Source organism: Taudactylus pleione, unplaced genomic scaffold (assembly GCF_031769625.1).
Source record: "Taudactylus pleione unplaced genomic scaffold, aTauple2 ptg000054l, whole genome shotgun sequence".
NCBI lineage: Eukaryota > Metazoa > Chordata > Amphibia > Anura > Myobatrachidae > Taudactylus > Taudactylus pleione.
Window position 1 is genome coordinate 2,081,426 of NW_028284456.1, and position 22,473 is coordinate 2,103,898.

Consider the following 22,473-nt stretch of genomic DNA (forward strand, 5'->3'; position numbering starts at 1 on the left):
ATTGCAGCCACTGACCAAGCAGACAATTTTGATAAAATGGCAATAGGAATCATTTGTTATTGCTGCAACAGTCGGTGATAAGAAATTAAGAGTTTATGTGGTCCCACTGTCACCAATGAAAAATATGCCCTATATCTGCATGTTTCTGCACGAACACAGTTTGGTAAAGTGGATTTTTATGGTCTGCAGTTGGTCTTACATCCAACTTTAAATTTGGCCAATAATAACTATCCTCTCTTTGATCACTGCTGACATGGGGCAGATGACATGCACAAGCATATATGTAGACTGATAGCAGCGTCTGTCTGTTAAAGGGTGGTGTAACCCTCAAAGTGCGCTCCACAAACAATAAAAATATTCTTTTTTTTCTGTCTTTGTGAAATGTGTGGGCTGTAGCCGCACCTGCATCCTTAAAGCAGCAGCGACAAGTGTGCGTCTGTCTGTTAAAGGGTGGTGACACCCTCAAAGTGTGCTACACAAACAATAAAAATATTGTTCTTTTTTTTTCTGTCTTTGTGAAATGTGTGGGCTGTAGCCGCACATGCATCCTTAAAGCAGCAGCGACAAGCATGCATCTGTCTGTTAAAGGGTGGTGACACCCTCAAAGTGTGCTACACAAACAATAAAAATATTGTTCTTTTTTTTCTGTCTTTGTGAAATGTGTGGGCTGTAGCCGCACCTGCATCCTTAAAGCAGCAGCGACAAGCGTGCGTCTGTCTGTTAAAGGGTGGTGACACCCTCAAAGTGTGCTACACAAACAATAAAATATTGTTCTTTTTTTTTCTGTCTTTGTGAAATGTGTGGGCTGTAGCCGCACATGCATCCTTAAAGCAGCAGCGACAAGCGTGCGTCTGTCTGTTAAAGGGTGGTGACACCCTCAAAGTGTGCTACACAAACAATAAAAATATTGTTCTTTTTTTTTCTGTCTTTGTGAAATGTGTGGGCTGTAGCCGCACCTGCATCCTTAAAGCAGCAGCGACAAGCGTGCGTCTGTCTGTTAAAGGGTGGTGACACCCTCAAAGTGTGCTACACAAACAATAAAAATATTGTTCTTTTTTTTTGTGTCTTTGTGAATTGTGTGGGCTGTAGCCGCACTTGCATCCTCAAAGCAGCAGCGACAAGCGTGCGTCTGTCTGTTAAAGGGTGGTGACACCCTCAAAGTGTGCTACACAAACAATAAAAATATTCTTATTTTTTCTGTCTTTGTGAATTGTGTGGGCTGTAGCCGCACTTGCATCCTCAAAGCAGCAGCGACAAGCGTGCGTCTGTCTGTTAAAAGGTGGTGACACCCTCAAAGTGTGCTACACAAACAATAAAAATATTCTTCTTTTTTCTGTCTTTGTGAATTGTGTGGGCTGTAGCCGCGCTTGCGTCCTCAAAGCAGCAGCGACAAGCGTGCGTCTTTCTGTTAAAGGGTGGTGACACCCTCAAAGTGTGCTACACAAACAATAAAAATATTCTTCTTTTTTCTGTCTTTGTGAATTGTCTGGGCTGTAGCCGCACTTGCATCCTCAAAGCAGCAGCGACAAGCGTGCGTCTGTCTGTTAAAGGGTGGTGTAACCCTCAAAGTGCTCCAAAAAATAAAAACTATTTTTTTATGTGTTTGTGACTTGTGTGCGATGTAGCCGCACGTGCATCAACATAGTAGCAGCGCCAAGCGTGCGCCTGTGTCATAAGTCAAGGGCTGGTTTGGACATCTGATTCGGACTGAAGGACGTGCCAACAATTTCTGACAAGTCTACTGTCACTGCATATGATACTGTCCTCAAAGCAGCAGCGACAAGCGTGCGTCTGTCTGTTAAAGGGTGGTGACACCCTCAAAGTGTGCTACACAAACAATAAAAATATTGTTCTTTTTTTTTCTGTCTTTGTGAATTGTGTGGGCTGTAGCCGCACTTGCATCCTCAAAGCAGCAGCGACAAGCGTGCGTCTGTCTGTTAAAGGGTGGTGTAACTCTCAAAGTGCTCCAAAAAATAAAAAAACTATTTTTTTAATGTGTTTGTGACTTGTGTGCGATGTAGCCGCACTTGCATCCTCAAAGCAGCAGCGACAAGCATGCGTCTGTCTGTTAAAGGGTGGTGACACCCTCAAAGTGTGCTACACAAACAATAAAAATATTCTTCTTCTTTTTTCTGTCTTTGTGAATTGTGTGGGCTGTAGCCGCACTTGCATCCTCAAAGCAACAGCGACAAGTGTGAGTCTGTCTGTTAAAGGGTGGTGACACCCTCAAAGTGTGCTACACAAACAATAAAAATATTCTTTTTTTTTCTGTCTTTGTGAATTGTGTGGGCTGTAGCTGCACTTGCATCCTCAAAGCAGCAGCGACAAGCGTGCGTCTGTCTGTTAAAGGGTGGTGACACCCTCAAAGTGTGCTACACAAACAGTAAAAATATTCTTCTTCTTTTTTCTGTCTTTGTGAATTGTGTGGTCTGTAGCTGCACTTGCATCCTCAAAGCAGCAGCGACAAGCGTGCGTCTGTCTGTTAAAGGGTGGTATAACCCTCAAAGTGCGCTCCACAAACAATAAAAATATTCTTTTTTTTTCTGTCTTTGTGAAATGTGTGGGCTGTAGCCGCACTTGCATCCTCAAAGCAGCAGCGACAAGCGTGCGTCTGTCTGTTAAAGGATTACATCGGTGACAGCATCAAAGTAGGCATGTCAGACAGTCCGTACCTGTACTGGCAGGAAAAAGAAGCAATTTGGAGGTCCCTGTACAAACTGGCTCTATTTTACCTGAGTTGCCCCCCCTCCAGTGTGTACTCCGAAAGAGTTTTTAGTGCAGCCGGGAACCTTGTCAGCGAAAGGCGTAGGAGGTTGCTTCCACAAAATGTGGAGAAGATGATGTTCATAAAATGAATTATCAACTCTTCCAGGGAGACCAGCCTCCAGAACGTACAGAGGGACCTGTGGTTGTGGATTCCAGCGGGGACGAATTAATACTCTGTGAGGATGAGGATGTACACAACACTGAAGAGGGTGAGGAATCGGTGGATGAGGAGGATGAGGACGACATCTTGCCTCCGTAGAGCCAGTTTGTGCAGGGACAGATTAATTGCCAGCTTGTTTTGTGGGGGCCCAAACGAACCAATCATTTCAGCCACAGTCGTGTGGCAGACCCTGGCGCTGAAATGTTTGGTTTGTTAAAGTGTGCATGTCCTGTTTATACAACATAAGGGTGGGTGGGAGGGCCCAAGGACAATTCCATCTTGCACCTCTTTTTTTTCTTTGCATTATGTATAGTTTGGGGCCTAGTTTTTCAAACTGCCATCCTGTCTGCCACTGCAGTGCCACTCCTAGATGGACCACGTGTTTGTGCCGCCCACTCGTATCTCTTAGCATAGTCATCCAGCTACCTCGGTGCAACCTTTTTGACATAAAAACACTATTGTGAGGTGTTCAGAATAGACTGGAGATGAGTGGAAATTAAGGTTATTGAGGTTAATAATAGCATAGGAGCAGAAAAACCCACAAATTCTGTTATTTTAGCTGTTTTTATGCTTTTTAAAAAAAAAATACAGATACAAAACCCAGAACCCAAAACACGGAAGGGTGGTTTTGGCAAAACCAATCCAGATCCAAAACACGAAGAAAGATCCAGATCCAAAACCAAAACACAAAACACGAAAAGTGGCCGGTGCACACCCCTAATTAGAATGGCCTAGAAACCAAAGGTTTATATGTATTTGTCAATGATATGTGGTACAAAGAGTAAGGAGCCAAGCAATGTAACTTTTCAGGCTTTTACGTAAATATAAAAATTAGGTCCATAAATACTTTTTTTGCATGATTTAGAACTTTTTGTCTTAGATAAATAGATATAGAAAGGTACAAAAAAAACATGATTTACCTATATAAAATAGGTTGGCATACCAGTGTTGTCCTATAGTGTTCTCTAACACACATAGAAAAGAGCTTGAGACAGACAAATAAATATGTGTTTATTTTATTAAAAATGTTGGATTTCTGTTTCCCGCAATGAGTGTAAATCCCAAGGACAATTGGACACACAAAGAAGTGTGTTCTCCCTAGTGGGAAACAGCACCATGCAGAAAGTACAGGGCAGGAGCATGACTAGGGGGTATGGCACAAAGCCGTAACTAGACTTTTTGGTGCCCTGTGCCAGAGAGTGGATTGCCCCCCCCTCCATTTTTTAAAAAGGGACATAACATAGTGCACCTGAAAAAGGGCCATGGCTGGGGAAGGGCCAGGGAAGAGATAGGGGAGGCCAGGAGATGCTTGGGATAAAAGAAGAGGAATCTACAAGTAAGAAAAGAATGATAATAAACAGCAAACACCCCCTGCCCTGCGGTGCCCTGTGCCATGGCACAGGTCGCACTACCCTAGTTACGGCTCTGGTATGGAGTCCATTGCAAGTTGGAAAACACTGCATCCATCTCCCCATTTCTGTGACCTGGACCTCAGGAGCATGGGCCTAATGCCCGCCTATCAGTGCCACAGGCCTAAGGCCTGATTACCCCCATGGGCCTAATGCCTGACATTTTGGTGGTCTAGGGAGGGATTCATGATGGGAAGGACTCATAGAGGGTCTATCTGTCTAGAGGGAGAAGCTACATTAGAGAGCTTCGTTAGCTCTCTTACTTTCCCACCACTTAAGCACTCTCCGGTCCTCAGCTGCATTCTTCTACCGCTGGCCTGTCCTGGCTAGTGGCACCGTCCCTAGAGCTCTTCTATCTTGAGCCTGGTATCTTCTGGCCTCTTCCACGGCCGCCGGAGCTCTTTGTGCGACATCTTCTTCCTTCAACCTCTGCAGCCTAACTGACTTTTCCGCCCAGCGGTGTCTGACATCAGACGCCCTGGGTGGAGCCAGCCATGATGTGGAGAACTGTGATTGGCTCACCGCAGCTGCTCTTTTGGCTGCCGGTCTGCGAGCCATGATTGGCTCATGACCTGCGCCAAATTCAAATGGCCGCCACTCTACAATGACCGCCGGTCCGCGAGCTGTACTCAGCTTGCGACCTGTGCCAAATGTCATCTGCCGCTGGGGACAGTCCGGTGTGATGTTTCCCACTGGGGACACATCTCACTGGACTACAGGACTTCCTGCACTGGGATCAACACATGATCCCAGCACTGGACATTGCTCAGGCCGGTGGTGCCCCCCTCTGCAAGGCCTGTAGATGGCGCCCAGGGCAAGGTGCCCCACATGTCATTATGCCACTGGCACTAGGGCTAATCCTTTTAACCCTAGAGCTGTAGCACCACTAGGGTTAGTGTCACCTAGTGTGATAGTGGTATACTGTGGACACTTCGCTCACCTTTAACTCATGCGAAAGAGGATGTTCCCCTTATGTCCATGATGCCATACCCCCGCGTGTTTGATGTTTTGCCCAGTGCTCTCCCAACTCCAAACACTGTGTGGATGAAGCGCGAATGCACACTTTATCCATAACCGCTGTTCAGTGACACCATCCGAGGGACTGACACAAAAATAGTAGAGCAGCTTTGCTATTTTGGTATCTCTCCTCGTATAGTGGTAGAGTCCGCACCCCCTTTTGTCAACAATGTCCTAGAGTGGTGGGTGCCACAGTAATAGCGCAAAGTGAACATTAGATTAAATACTTGCAACTACAAACTCCAGCAAGGTTTGTCAGTCATTACCTACTTGGGCATGATGAGATTTCTGTGGCGGCCTCTTTATTTTCATTTGCATAAGCAGTCCTCATAGCTTTCTAAGAGGACTGCGAAAATGGCCTATTTACCAAACTATGAAAAGCTTACATTTTCAGAGCCAGCACTTTGGTAGCTACAGTAAAATCATTTCTTTGGTGCGGAATCTAAGCCAGGTCCGAACAGGGCAGAAAAAATGATAGTATAGGCATAAGCTAACCCTTTACTTTTCTTTTTTTTTTTACCAGGATATGCTCTTATTGCAGCCACTGACCAAGCAGACAATTTTGATAAAATGGCAATAGGAATCATTTGTTATTGCTGCAACAGTCGGTGATAAGAAATTAAGAGTTTATGTGGTCCCACTGTCACCAATGAAAAATATGCCCTATATCTGCATGTTTCTGCACGAACACAGTTTGGTAAAGTGGATTTTTATGGTCTGCAGTTGGTCTTACATCCAACTTTAAATTTGGCCAATAATAACTATCCTCTCTTTGATCACTGCTGACATGGGGCAGATGACATGCACAAGCATATATGTAGACTGATAGATTTTATCTCACCTTCCTCCATTGTGTTTATTTTTTTATATAGTCTGTTTATTTCACAGCAACAATACAGTATGAAATTCAAAATAAAACAATATTACTATTCAACAAATATGTACTTTATTTGTTTGCAATTTGTAATAACATTGCTGTGGTTATATATACACTATGCAATTTAGCAAAAAAATAAAACACAATAAAAGGTGCAATTAAATGGGGAAAGGGAAAAGGAGAAAGAAAAAGAAATAGAAAAGAAAGCAAGTAAGTAAAATAAAGTAAATAAATTGAATTACATTAAATTAACAGAACCAAAAAGGGTACAAAATATAAAACATGCACCAATCCAAATGCCCATGGATCACAGAGACCTAGAATTAATGATTGAATTCATGTATTAAAGGCAAATAAACCCACAACATGTACCTGGAGATGCAGATGTAACGGCAAACTTGTCCACTGGCAAGCGTAGAACTGCTACATGGTATAAACCTTGGACTAATGCAGAATTGATGTTAATGACCAAGGATATGCCAGACATTAAACAACAACTTATGGGATTTTTGAGGCAGGTTACGAAAATAAGCAACATATATAATGCCTCATGGTTAGACCTAGATGAGTTGGCAAAAGCATCATCAGGGGACACTACAGCTGTCCAGATAACCAACACTCAGGCAAATCCAGGGTCAGTAGTACCTATACCTGATGACAAAAAGACAGAACAGTCAGGTTAGTTATGGATATAACAATGTGAAAGATACTGTAAAGACCTAGTTGAAAGAGCACCTGCCGCTCATGAACATAAATAAATAAGAGGAGAAAGTATTCAACGATATCATGATGTAGTTTTAAGACATCATATGGATCAAGGATTTGACATGGAAGCAGGTAGAGACTTCAGAATCTTTAAAACTGCCCTCTTTAACATTGTTTTGTCCACCCTTAAGGTGGACAAAACAGTAGGCCAGAAGCAGGATCTCTAGCTCCAGATATCCTCTTGACCATAGTGTGGGCCATAGAACACAATCAACCGGAAAAATTAGACAGGAAAAAGACAAATATACAGACAATTTATGTGGTGCATCCTGGTCAGATACATTACAAAAAGAATCAAAGGTCTGGATATGATAAAAAGAATAGAATATACTCATATGAAGCTATGAGGAAAGGATTGTGTTTCTACTGTAGAAAGAGGGGATACATTAAAATAAATTGCACAGACTACCACAGTAGTCAACAAGCCCCCCTGGTCCAAAACTCCTCATGATTATGGGGCTTAAGCAAAACCAAAATCAGAATAGGATAATGGCATCCAATTGTCCACCTTCCCAGTTAAATCTTCTGAGGCAGGATCCCCATGCACTTTACCATTGACCCTAGAAGGGGGTCCTACCATCAGTTGTCTGGTGGACACTGGGGGTACCAGAACTGTTTAAAAAAGGGATCAGATCCCACTTAGTGTAATATCAGAAACTACAATTCCAGCAACAGGATTGGATGGTCAGACTCAATTTCTCCAATAATCTGAACCAGTAAAAAATGCTGGACCCAATGATAAACCTGTTATTATGCAGTTTTTGATATCTTATAATTGTCCAGTCAGTTTGCTAAGAGCAAATCTTCTGTCTGCCCTGGAAGCATGTATACTGTTTAAAACTGATCAGGTGACACTCACAACAGGCGCCAGTAATAAACAGGAGGTAGCCTTTGATACCTTTATGTTTGTAACTATACAAGACATTGACTCTGACCAGCCTCTAAGTATTGAACATAAGCTATCTTAGAAATTACCAGTAGATCTATGGGCCACCACAAAGGAATATGTGGGAATTCTCCCAGTAACTCCAGTGGCTATCAAACTAACGCCGAATGTACATCCCATAAAAATGAAACAATGGGGTAGATGTATGAAGCCCAGAAACGGTATCAGCGCACATTATGTGCGCTGATACCGCTTCTCCCCGATGTATTATCAGGGGTCTGGCCAGTAAATGACAGGGGCGCTATGCACCCCTGTCATTATCGGCGCTGCTATCTACAAGATAGCATCGCCGATAGCCTGGGCCATGTACGAACGGTCATAACGTCTGACCGTTCGGCCAGCTGTAGCTGTTGTTATCGACAGCTACAGCCTGGCATTAGCCTATCCCCACAGCAGGGACAGCGCTGTCCCTGCTGCCGGCTCCAGGGCTCCACGCGGGGATCTTGCGATACTTGCGAGATCCCACGCATGCTCAGTGGAGCCGGCCAGGAAGAGACACAGCGCATCAGCACTAGGCTGATGCGCAGCTGTCTCTAGCGGGTAGCGCCGGAGGGGGGAGTTAACGCTCCCCCTCTCCGGCCGATGAGATGTTCACACATCTCATCGGTAGTGCTTCCTGCTTTGCCTCGGTAAAGAGGCGAAGCGGGAAGCATTTTAGCGGCACGTTAGGTGCCGCTATAATACATCTACCCCAAGATCCCTTAAATTCAGAACAAATACAGGTACAAGCAATTGGCAAACAAATTTCAGATTATGTAAAGGCTGGAGTTTTGAAACCTTACAGGTGCCCATGGAACACACCTTTGTTTCCAGTAAAGAAAAAACAAAACCTGGTGACCCCCCCCAGTAATAGAATGGTTAATGACCTGTGGGAGGTTAATAAAATAATGATCATAGATAGAGATTTACAGTCATAGACCTAGCTAATGTCTTCTTTTCTATACCACTTACAGAAGAAAGTAGCTAATTCTAGCATTCACCTTTGCTGACAAACAGTATTGTTGGCCTAGATTGCCACAAGGAGGAGCCTCCTCACCCTCAGCATTTAGTGAAGCAATTTTGTTAGTGTTGAAGGAATGGACACCCATTAACCAGTCCTCTGTACTTATACAATATGTGAATGATCTGCTGTTATGCACAGATGACAACAGGAAATGTATACAGGATACAGAGTCCTTATTGCATTTCCTGCATGACAAGAGGTGCAAAGTGTCTAAAGGGAAATTGCAATTTGCACAACATAAGGTTCTGTTCCTTGATCACTGCATTTCTGCAAACTCCAAGCACATTACAACTGAAAGGAGGAGACTAATTCCTGATGTAAAACTTGCTAATATACTCAAACAACTCAGGACATTTTTGGGACTAATTACCTACTGTAGGGAATGGGTTCCTTCAGCATTACAGAAACCATAAGTGTTATATAATGACCTCAAGGGTCAAAAAGCTCAAGGACCCTTAAACATGATTCAAGAGCAGTTGGATGCCTTCTGCCAGTAAAAAGCAGACATTTTGTCAACCCTCACTTTGGGAACTACCAGATTATAAGAAGGCATTCAATATGTTTTGTCATGAAGTGTCAGGACATGCACAGGGAGTTTTAACTCAGGAGCATGGAGGCAAACAAAGGCCTCTAGGATATTCCTCCATGCAATTAGATCCTGTTACCAGAATAGCTCCCACATGTGTTAAATCTATTTCAACAGCAGCATTTTTACTAGAGAAAAACTGCAGACTTAGTTTTAGGACATAATTTAACAATTCAAGTACCACATGCAGTAACAGAAATATTAAACCAAGTGCAGACTAAACATCTCTTTGCAGCTAGACTAACAAAGTATGAAGTTGCCTTACTAACACCTTCAAATGTCACTATTAAGAGAAGCACAGTGTTGAACCCAGCTACACTGTTGCCGCTGGCTTCAATAGAGAGGAGGGAAAATACAGAAAATACCTCTTGTGATGATGTATGCAATGGAAGGAAAGGCATTGAAGGGGATGTACAAAATACTGCATCTTTTTCTCATTTTGAGCATGATTGTATAGAGTTAATGAACCTTGAAGCCCCAATCTCTGAAACACCTATCCCCAATGCAGACTTACATCTGTTTGTGGATGGTTCCCAGTACTATGTAGATGGTGAGCCACACATAGGATATGCAATAACTACTGAAACAGACATTTTGATACAGGAACCTTTGCCACCAGCCAGCTCAGCTTAGGAAGCAGAGCTTAGAGCACTAGCAGCAACATGTATATATGCTGAAGGACAGACAGTGAATATTTACACAGACTCTAGATATGGATTTGGAATTGCACATGACTATGGGCCCATAGAGAAAAGTAGAGACTTCATAGGATCTGCAGAAAAGCCCCTCAAGCATGCAGATTGTATGAGAGCATTGTTTACTGCTTTTTAATTGCCTACAAATTTAGCTGTAATTAAGGTTAAAGCACACACCAAAGAAATTACTCCAGAGGTAAAAGGGAATGCCTTAGCAGACCAGGCTGCCAAGCAGGTTGCAGTAAATCCCCTACCTGATAATCTGATACTGGTGGCCATAATACCAGAGACATTGGACCTGGACTTCCTTAAAAAGTTGCAGGCCTAGGCTCCACAGGAAAATACTAGGTGCATCAATTCAGGGGGATGGATGGATGGTTGAGCACTGTCTCTGTCTTCCATATGCACTGTTCCCAGTCTTAGCCCAGATACTTCATGGAAACACTCACCAGTCAAGAGATGCTATGGAGAGGGTGCTAAACCAGCATAGGGTAGCACCAGGCTTTATACAGGCAACACAGGCCTATGTTGCAGGGTGTGTAATCTGTGCTTTTCACAAAGTGGTTAAGGTACCATAAAAACTACCCCACAGACATGTTATTCCTTTCCTGAGATTACAGATTGATTTTATGTAGTTACCTAAGTGTTCTGTTGTAGAGGCCTGTTTTCAAATTGGCCAGAAGCATGGCCTTGCAGGGCAGCAAACACAAACACAGTTGAAAAGAAACTGCTACAAGCAGTAGTATATAGATATATAGTGCCAGAAGTAATATAAAGTGATAGAAGAACACATTTTACAGGAGAGATTCTGTATCAGACCTAGAAATTATGCAAACCTTTCATACTCCATATCATCCGCAAAGCAGTGGACGTGTCGTGAGACTTAATGCCACATTGAAATTAAAGTTACAGAAATTAATGGCAGAAACAAGCAATCCATGGTTAGAATTTCTTCCCACAGCTCTGATTTCAGACAGGAGCACTCCAAGTGATAAACACAAATTTACTCCATATGAGATATTATTTGGCGCAGCTGCTAGAACAGGATGTTACTTCCCACCACAGTTACAACATGAGCATGGTGATTTGACTCAATACAGTATGTGATGCATATACAACAAGAACTAACCAAAATACACCACCAAATATTACTTCTGTTCCAGACCCCCAAACAGCACTGAAGGATCTTATGAACTGCAACCTGGGGACTTGGTAGCGGTAAAATAGCATGTCATAAAGACCCTTGACCCCAGATTAGAAGATCTTAATGAATTCCTGTTGACCACAGTGACCTCGGTGAAATTGACTGGCAAGGACACGTGGATACACGCTTCTCACTGCAAGAAAGTCATAAAGGAAGTATTATCCAGTCATCATACTGTACCATGCACAAATACAGTTTAATGGGCCCAAAGCCTGAAAAAGACCTTTGAGGATGCATAATGTATTACTGGTAGTAGTCACTGTAGCCCTTGTTTGGTCACTGATACTTGACCCTCAACCCCTATTAAACTCCCATAATAACTCCACTACTAACCGCACTTGCCACAAGTGAGAATTGCATGATCACCTGACTGAAGAATGGGAAAATAAGTGAGTACAGATGCATTCTGCACAGCCAGGGAATCTAAAAGACTGCTGGGTATGTACACACTCCCCTATCTCATCCAAGATGCTGCCATATGTAGCGATTCCAGTGTCCTGGGAGGAATTAGTCCAGATGACCAGAGAAAGTGGTGAATGAATCCCACCAACTAATTTAAAATATCCAAAGTTTAATGATATAAAAATATCTTTATATGTGGTAGGATGGGCAAAACCCCCATTTTGGGTAGCAGAAAGGAAACCAAGAAAATCCAGAGCACCTCCATCAGATTTATCCAAATACCTCTAATTTATGCTGGAGATGCTATGTCTATGTCGGTACCTTTTTTCACATTTGGTGGCCATGCCCACTTATCTTTCCTTTTTGGAATACTGTCCGCACTTTGCTCTCCCAAATCATTAATTCCCCGATTTCCCTCTTTCCCGCCAATGTATTACTCTGTGCCCAGATCGATCATATCTCCAACACCTCCAACAAACTGGTCTTACACATATCCTGTGCAGCTAAGTACCAGATTGTCCATAATTAGAAAGTGCCGAATACTCCCAGCCACCAGGAGCTCCTTAACAGGATATGGTTTATTTCAAAAATGGAATATATTACTAGTTTACAGAATAATACTATACAGACATTCCAAGCTGTCTTGAACCTCTGGTAAAACCCACCATAATGTTCCCCTCTCAGGTCTCAGATTATACTTCCCAGAACATTCCCGCTATACTCATACTCTTCTCTTTTCTCTCATATAAGGCATATAAGTTCCTCCTGATAGGAGGAACTGGTGTGTGTTCCCTTGCATGATTGAGCACTGCCACATGGGTTCCTAAAACTCTGCACACTACTGCATTTCCTACTCACAGGATGATATCTTCTTGGGAAGGAAGATGAAGGAGAGCATTAATTAAGGGACAGTTAGCTACCAACTTAATTCAGCTGATGGGGATGGTTTAATAAATTCACTATTACTGCAACAGAAATAACCTTTCATCTAGAAGATATTGCTAAATTGTTTGGCAATGTTACTGATCAGGTTCTTGACATTAAACTAACTCAACAAAACTCAATGAAAATAACAGCTACTCACCCTTCCTATAGGATAAGATAGTGAAATTGCCTTATTCTTGTGAATACTGAGAAACAACTTTAAAGTCTCACGATCAGCAGGTACTCTCTCTACTTGATGGTATTAAGAGTCCCTTCCTGACATTATATATGAAAGGTATAAGGATTGGGGCAGTGGTGAAAATTCATCCCAGATGCCCGGAGGCAAGTTATAATTTAGTGCCCCTCCATCACTGCTGATGACACTGTAACATATTATTTCACATGCAGACACACCCACAGACGCACTAAGAATATAGGAATGCCGAATATCATTTTAATCAGTTGAAGCTGCTTGTGCATCCTATTTGCACGAATAATACGCATTAGAAGTGAAAAATTTGCATGAAAAGATGCTCAGCGCTACCAACTCACGCTGCACTCACATGTTTGCTGTAACGCGACTTGTAGCGCATGGAGAATAGATGTATGTGGACACATCTGTATGCATTAGTCACAGATAAGATAGTGACCTGTATGGTGCAATTAGCATAAAACTCTGAGTCCTCCCGGTGAAAACCACCTGATGTGGGGTGGGGAGCCCTCCTGATACCCCTGATGGAGGGGAAAACCACCTGGTGTGGTGGCTTTGAGGACTGAGTTTTTGTCAATATACTGTAAGACTGCCTCTGTGGTGGGACTACAAATCACAAAATGCTCAGTCTACTGCCGACTGCATCACATGCCGGGAAGTTGCTCCGCCAAAGATCTGCCCTTAGACTCAGTTACTGGTGCCCAAGGCCACCACCTACCATGCCCTCTTACCCGCAGCTCTGTCCGGTGCATCCTTGTTGACATCCAGCTCCTGGAAGAGGACCTGCAGCAGCACTTATGCTCGGGAAGCCACTCAGGACACTGCTGCATGGCTCCATGGCTAGAGCTGCTGCCAAGAAGGAGTGGGATGGAAAGTTGTGGGTAAGGATGCACATTGGGACCGTTGTATGGGTCTGCGATTAGGGTTGTTGCTAGGGAGGAGTGGGGCATAGAGCTGTTGGTGATGGGGTGCTCCGGGACTGCTGCAGGGGTCAGAGGCTAGGGCTGCCACCAAGGAGGAGTGAAACAGAGATTTGTGGTTAAAGGGGGCACTGGGTGTGTCACACTGATATAAGAAGCTGCTGAGGAGCAGTGACACCAATGAGTGGGGACAGGCTATAGATAGATGGAGGCAGTAGCTGATGGTCTGACACGGAGCTCTCCACTAGTGTATGGTGGCTTCTCAGGTGCTGGGAAGAGATGTCGTGTATTGGGCAGAAATGGCGGTACACTATAGGTACATGGTTATAGCCCCAAGTGGGGTAAATATAGTGTGGGCAATGGAGCAGGTGTCCCTTCAGTGCTGGCACTGGCAGCAGGTACCTCCATTATCTCCCATAGTTATGCCCCTAGATTGGGGATTAACTATACCTAACCTCTTGGAATTAGTGAATTAAATGTTCACATATTTTAATTTTATGTATATTTGAGATATATTATAATAGATAGATATTCATAATCTATTGAAGTATGTCCAGATATAGGACCTCATTCAGAGTCGGTCGTAGCGGCTGCACGGTCATACGCATACAATGTTTTTCTTTCTGCGCCTGCGCACGGCTAGCTGTGCGCATGTGTATAAGAGCTCTACCGATGAAAAATACTGTCGGTCGTAGGGCTTCCGAAACGGAAGTGGATTGCTAAAGTTGATTGACAGGAAAGTCCATTTGTGGGTGTATACGGGGGTGGTGGTCTGCAAACGGAGGCGTTCTTCAGCGTTTCCAGGCATTTTAGGGGAGTGCATAAATTATCTGCTTCGTACAACCATGAATTGCGGATGCATGACAACGTCACTCTACGAACAGGATGATCGTCCAGGCTAAGATAGGCAAGAAGCGTCCGTAAGCCACAACAGTACAATCGTTAATCCGATGTTACTTGTGATGTTTCTAATTGGAACCACACAAACCAAGCAGCTAAGATTTGTGCATTGTAACTAATAACACTGCTAATTACCTTGTAACTGATTTCACTTGCGTGTGCATTAGGGAATTCGTAACACAAATGTTTATTTGTGCTTTTTAAACTTATTTTGTTCGGACATTTTTTAAAACATCTAGCATTGTGTTTTGCGTAGCGGCCTTTTCAGATACCATACTTTTTAAACCATGTATACATTGATATAGTTAAACATAGACATTTTATTTTTACATTTTTTTATTTTTAGGAAATTAGCCTTTCATCACAATTTAACTTACAATTGTTATGGCAACATTTGCATATAAATAAAAAAAAAATAAAACACAATTCTAAAAATAAATTAATAAAAACAAAAAAAGAGCTTGAGACATTGGTGACAAGAAATATGGGGACTGGACAAGAGGTAAGGGAGTTGATATCCAGGGCTACTTTTGTCGTTTGGGCTGGCTCAGAGGAACAGGTAAGCTACGGACAGCCGACTGGCGTGTAACACGCCGACTGGCCTGGCCAGAGGTAGATGGGATTTCCTCTGGCCTAGGCATAGGGCTCTCCATACTTGCGTGGGTGGCTGTTGGGCTGCCAGAGGTGGTGGTCCTGGGAGGAAGGGAGTCTCGCTCCATCATGGCAGGTGGATTTGCCTGCTCCTGGGTATTGGCCCAACAATCTATGGCCCCAGCAATGGTCTCCAGGGCCACCGCCACCCTCACCAGAGTGGTCTCCATCCTCAGATGAACACATCTGTTCTCCAGAGTTTGGGAGACCAACCTGGTGAGAAGAGGCCTGCTCGGTCCGATGGTTGCCCTGGAGTAGACTCCACAGGGTCCCCAGATGGAGTACTTGGATCCTCCGCTGCAGAGTCTCCATCTGTGCTGGACCCAGACCTGACCTCAGGAGCAGGCAGTACCTCCTCTGAGTCTGGAAAAAAAAGAAAAAAATCATTTGTATTCTTTGAAACAAAAAAACGCATACACGTTTTAGCTTTATACTTTTTTGAGTCCTAAAAATATTTACATTCTTGCACATGTGGAGCATTGAAGTCGGCCATGTCAGTGTCCATAGTGGACACGCCAACTATCTCCTCTTCCATCACACATCCCTGAGCCAACATCTCCAACCTCGTCAAGGTCAGCTTCTCAGGGATGGGACCACCACCTGTCCCCGCAGTATGGTCCACCCTACTCCGTAGCTTCCTCTTCAACTGGTACTTGAAATCGGTCCATCATACAATGTGATTTTGCATTTTTTAAGGGTTAGTTTTTTAAAATAAGATCTCGCTTTTGACTTCAGTACACTCACAATATCATTTTCTTACCGTATTTCACGACTTTCATGGTTTTGTGGGTTGTCCCCACAGCATTAACAGCCCTGGATATCTCCTCCCAAATCCTGTCTTTGGCTCCAGCCCCCATATTTATTGGGGCATGGACAAGGTTATCCATTGTCATGGCCACCAATATCTCAAGCTCTATCCTTGAAAATGGAGGGTTTCTTGGCCTTGGCCTGCTTGGCCCCGCCTCCTCCTCCTCCTCTAGTGGTGGTATTGGATTCCCAGCACCTACAATATTTTTAAAATTAGATAAAATAAAAATTTTTTTTTTTGGAAATATGAACTGTTCTTGTGTTTTTATCAAAATGTGTTTCACACTTACCTGCCTCAGTTGGCCTCTGCCCACCATGCTCCTCGCTTGACATTTTCCAAACATGTGAGAGAGCATGAAGAATAGTGCTTGTGAAGACTTTTTTATAGATGTGAGCGCATCCCTGGATTGGTTACCCGTGCATCCCTCTTTACCTAAGTACAATGCACACCTTGCCTGCATTCTGTAATCACTGCGTGGGTTGGGCTAGATGTGAGCGCATCACTGGATTGGTTACCCGTGCATCCCTATTTGTCTAAGTACAATGCACACCTTGCCTGCATGATTCAATCATTGTGTTTTTTTTCCTTATTTAAGGCAAAGCCAAATGTTCCCTTACTTGTGGGTTGTAGTTGGAGTGAGTTGTGGTGCAGGAAGGGATTGCTAGTGTTTACATTGTTTGGAGTTGTTTGAGTGGTGCTTGTGTGTGTTGTTTGAGTGGTGCTTGTGTGTGTTGTTTGAGTGGTGCTTGTGTGCATTGTTTGAGTGGTGCTTGTGTGTGTTGTTTGAGTGGTGCTTGTTTGTGTTGTTTGAGTGGTGCTTGTGTGTGTTGTTTGAGTTGGTGCTTGTTTTTTTTGGGGGGGGGATGGTGTTTTTTTTTTTTTTTGGGTGGTGGTTTTTTTTTTGTTTTTTTGGGTGGTGGTTATAATTTTAATTTTGTTTTGTCCATACATTTCCCAAACCTGTTTTTTTTGTGTGCTTGGGTGGCCGTGTTTTTGGAGGATCAAAATTACAACGTTATTTGAAGACTCCAGTAAGTGTGCCAGCCTACTGCAAAGTTTTTTTTTTTTGGTATATAAAACAAAAAAAGGACATTATTCAAACAATTTTTGTCATGTTCTTTTTTTTTTTTAAGTTGTTTAACAGTCCAGTTTGTACTTGATTCAGGTAAGTGTCTATTTGTACAAACCTAAAAGTTTGTTTTATTTAATAATGAAGTGTTTTTTGCTGATTTTTTTACATTTAAAAATGCATTTATGGTTTTTATTGATAAAACAATTAAGTTTTCAAATTTTAATATTGGCCAATTTGAAAGTTAAGGATTGTTTTAACAATAATAGTAGTAATAGTGGTGTTTTTAAAATATAATATCATTTTCTTTTTCTTCCCTAAAAAAAAACCCGTACACAAAATACACCTGTAGGGGTTCCTGAAGATGGCACTGCCTGACCCTGTAAGAATATGCACCATTATTACTAAGCTAAGTATTTTTTGTAAAATATTGAAAATTCATTCTCAAAAACACTTTTTTTTATTGAACTTTACAGAGCGATGTGAGCCAGCTAATAATGGCCATGTTGCCCTCCAACAACCTTCCTCAGCCTCCTCCTGGGCGTAGGCATAGGAGGCGTGCAAGGGCCAAGATATATAGAACACGTGTCACCCTTTTTGGAATGCCTGATGATGTGGTTGTAATCACTTATCGCCTGCCTCCAAATATTATCCTAGACACTCTTTCAATAATAAAGAATGATCTAGAAAGTCAGATTCACATTCCTACAGCAATCACACCACTTACACAGTTGTTGGCGGTGATACATTTCTGTGCCTCAGGGTCCTTCCAAACCACTGTGGGGCTGGTGGGTGGCCTCTCCCAGCCCTCATTTTCATGGATCCTGAGGCGTGTGCTAGATGCATTCTTCAATCATATAGCACATTTTATTAGTATGCCTTTGGATATGGAAGCCCTTGATGTGGTAAAGCAGAAGCTTTTTGAGATTGCACGCTTTCCACACGTCATAGGGGTAGTGGATGGCACTCACATAGCACTTCAGCCCCCTGCATGCAGGGAACAAATATATAGGAACCATAAACATTTCCATTCACTAAATGTAATGGTACTATGTGATGCCTCCCTCCAGATCCTCTCCCTGAATGCCAAATTTCCAGGCTGTAGCCATGATGCGTACGTGATCCAGCATTCAGGGATTTGGCCAAAATTAAGCACACTGCAAGCTGGTGACGTGTGACTTCTTGGTTAGTATAAATCCAGGATGTAGCTATAGTAATAGTGTAAACATGTTTTCATGGTCAATTTATGTATCTTTTGGTGTCCCATTTCCATCAGGTGACAGTGGATATCCTTGCACGCCCTGGCTGCTGACTCCTTATTTGACTCCCACACCAGGGCCACAAACTCAATATAATGCCATGTTTACTGCCACCAGGCAGGTGGTGGAGTGCTGTATCAGCCTTTTAAAGGTGGTCCCCTCAGGTACTCGCCGGATATGGTTTCTCGCATTGTGGTCCTGTGTGGGATTTTACACAACATTGCAATAAGGAGTCGAGTATCCATGCAGCCAGAGGATGCCTTGCCAGAGGATGTCCCCCCGGAGGAAGGTGTTGTGATGCTGTTGGTGGGGGCCAGATGCGATTCTGTTGTTTCCAGATTTTTTAGGTAATAATTTTTATATTTATTTTGAATTTTACAGTTAGAGCAAATGTATTTTAAGATGTACCTAATTTTTGATTTATTTTTTCTTCCACAAACATCACAACACTTTCCAAACCTGCAAAACTAATGGAACCCATTGGCAATACCCTGTACTGTTTTTGGACAACTAACAAAATTTGCCTGGATATACCACAACATGTTTAATTAATTTGCCTTTTATTTTATTAATTTGTCTGTTAAAAAAGAAATATTATGTTTGTTTTTGCCTATTGTTGTTTATGTCTGACTAAGCAAGATATTTTAATTTTGAAAACCCTGAGGACATTTTTTATGTGTGATTCTGTGATGAAATGCTTTTTATGATTAAAAGCATGTTGGCAACATATTTGTTATTTAATAAATATTTTTCCAAAAAAAAAGGTTTGGTGTAAATGTTTTTGGAAAACCATTTTGAGGTGGATAATGTAGGTCAACCCCAAACCAAAAAAAAAAAACATTACTGCAAATGTTCTTAAGGTTTACATAAACATTTTTGAATTACTTACGCTATGGAAAGGCACCCAGCTTTGTTCACAAACTATTTGAAATGCTGAATTACACAATTTAATTTTTTTTAAAAAGAGGACAAATGTTTTTCAAACAAAAACTTTACTGGAATAAGCACAATTTTAAAATGTACAAAGAGGAAAATAAAAACTAAAATCGCTCAAGCCTCCCCACAATCCACTGTAGGCCTCCAACAAATGTCCACTTGTTCGAGTGAGCTCCTCATGATTTTCCACCATGATGTTGGTTAGATCTGTGGACAAAAGAATGTATTTGTAGGTTAAAAACATCTAAAAAATGTCCAACATTTGAACATTAAACATTATTCAATGTCCCAAAAAGTGGGAAAACACAATGATGTTAGGGTGTGTTTGAAAGTTTCATCCACACAACATTATTAATATCTTGATACTTTTATGGTGTAAAAACAATTGGAAACTCTAACTATGTGGCATAAGCAAAAAACACCTATGATGTTGTTAAAAAAAATGGGAGGTGTATTCTTAAGTCATGATGGCCATATCCTTAAAACACAATGCACGTATTCACTTCTAGAATGTTCTTGATAATCCAAAAATACAATGTGTTTGTTTGCTATGGCAAACATAACTTTTCCTAATGAAGTTACATCTTAGTACATTTTAAACACAGTGTACACAACATTAACAAGGGTAGTCTGGTTCCTATCACCTTCCCAAGTTCCGTGACATGTTTTATTTAAATCTAAAATACTAATCCAAATGAAATCAATTTTTACACCAAATAAAAAGCATTTTGGAAACCCCAAAAGGCATACATTTTTGGGCTCCCCCCCCCAAAAAGGGCCAAGGCACAAAACATAAGCACAAAATATTGAATAACAGCATTAGTGCGCAATGATTATGACACCCATACTGTAAAAAAGAAAACAAACACACAGCCCAAAAATTTTAAAAAAAACATGGATAACAACAACACTCCAAAAAAACAAAAACAAAAAATAAGATTATAAAACACATACCATCAGAGCATTGCAACAAAGCACCCAATGGAGATGGTGCGGGAGATGGTGCTGGAGATACAGATGGGGAGTAAGTTGGAGTTGGGGGAATGGTGGGAGGGGAAATAGAGTGTCAAAAATCAAAGGGAGGGGAAACTTGGGTTAAGGACTCGGGCACAGGAGTGGAGATTTGGGATGAGTGGGTAGGGGAGGGAGGAATACTATGGGAGTTTTGGAAGAGGGAGGGAGGGTTACTGGGGAAGTATGGTGGTGGGGAGGGAGGGCTGGGTTGAGCGGTTGGGGAAGGTGAGGGGGAGGGCTGCAGGTTGGGACCTGCATTGCGTCCAAATCTGCGGGCCCTTTTCTGTGTCCGCTGTGTTTCTAAAATTTAAAGATATTAAAAAAATCTAAGTTTAGTTTTCACTTTCGGCTACACAATACAAGTACACTTTACACATTCAGGACAATAGGGACAACATACAGGAGGGTTTGTTTACATTTAATAAAAGAATTGGAAAAGGAACAGACATTTTTAAAAGTCCACTAATTATAACATTTATACAAATGCATACTTACGTCTGCGTAATCGCGCCCGCAAATTTCCCAAAAGGACTGGTGACCAGCGGCACAAATCCGACCACCGCCTCTCGAGTTGCGCTATATTGTGCCTAAATCCCGCACGGCGAAGGGCTCTCCTCACCTCCGCATAGGCCGCACACTTTATGCGGTTGGAAATTGGAGGCTGGGCGTTCGTAAGCCGCCTGTCCATAATATTGACCAAAATCATCAATTCCCGACAGGTAAAGGCCGCGGCTCTCATGATGGCAATGGTCGATTTTACAGAAAACATGCAATATACATGGGGTAAAATTATGATGATTGGCTAAAATATTTACTCAGTTTCCTTAAAAAAAACACTATTGGCCAATCCTTTATTCATGTGACCTGAAAAATAAGGTCAGATTTGATTGGATAAAACACGCAGTGTGCAATTGCAAACATAAGAGTGCAAATGATCCTAACGCAAAATGCACATGCATTATTAAAGTAAACACAATTAGCAACAGTGCAGTCACATATAATAAACATTACTTTGTTTTGGCAATTGTTTAAAAAAACGAGAACGGGGAAAACACAAACAAAAAAACAATAAAGTTTATTGACACATGAAAAAAAAATTAATAAAAAGAACAGCATGAGTTAAACAATCTTAATTAGATAATTGACAACAAGCTAATAACAAGCTGATCGATAGTCCATGTAAACATGACATGTGACCATCAATACAACACATACGGCTCAACCATCACAACATAATTAGCATACAGCGCCTGACAGCGCCTGACTATGACTGTCTCATTCGTTCGATCAGATCAGTCGGTAGCTAGAGGAGGTGCAGTGCTATCGAATGGGCGTCACTTTGTTTACGATCAAACAGCCGTACGATCGGATTTTGTGGCCGTAGCCCGTACGACCATGCGGCCGCTACGACCGACTCTGAATGAGGTCCATAGATCCTAGGTATGGTCAACATAAACCTTAAAAAGCTACATACATTTCTAATATGAGGAGATCATTTACATTATGATACATAGAAGTCATCTACATTAAGATACACACAAAAGGTTATTGTTATAATGTGATAATTTATAAATGATCTATGTATTATAATACTAATAAGTCACCCATAGTTTTATTATTTTCACCATACTTAACTTAAACTTAACATCTAAAATAACGACACTGACAACTGAATAGATTTGCAATAAAGAGGTCGCAGCCAAATTTATTTCATTGGATTGTAATTGATCTGTAATAGCATCGAGCATGGTGGCGAAAAAGCAGTGCTAACTCGGCTACAGCCCATAAGTGGAATGTATTACTAAGATGGGGGTGGAGCTATCTCGAGTAGTACCATCTCCCCTTAATCTAGCAAAGTGCTGATCCCTCCATAAGATGGAGACCTGGTCCTCCCCTAAGGCAGCGACCGACTCGCCTCCTCAAATGGGAGATGCTAGCCAAGTTCAGCTCC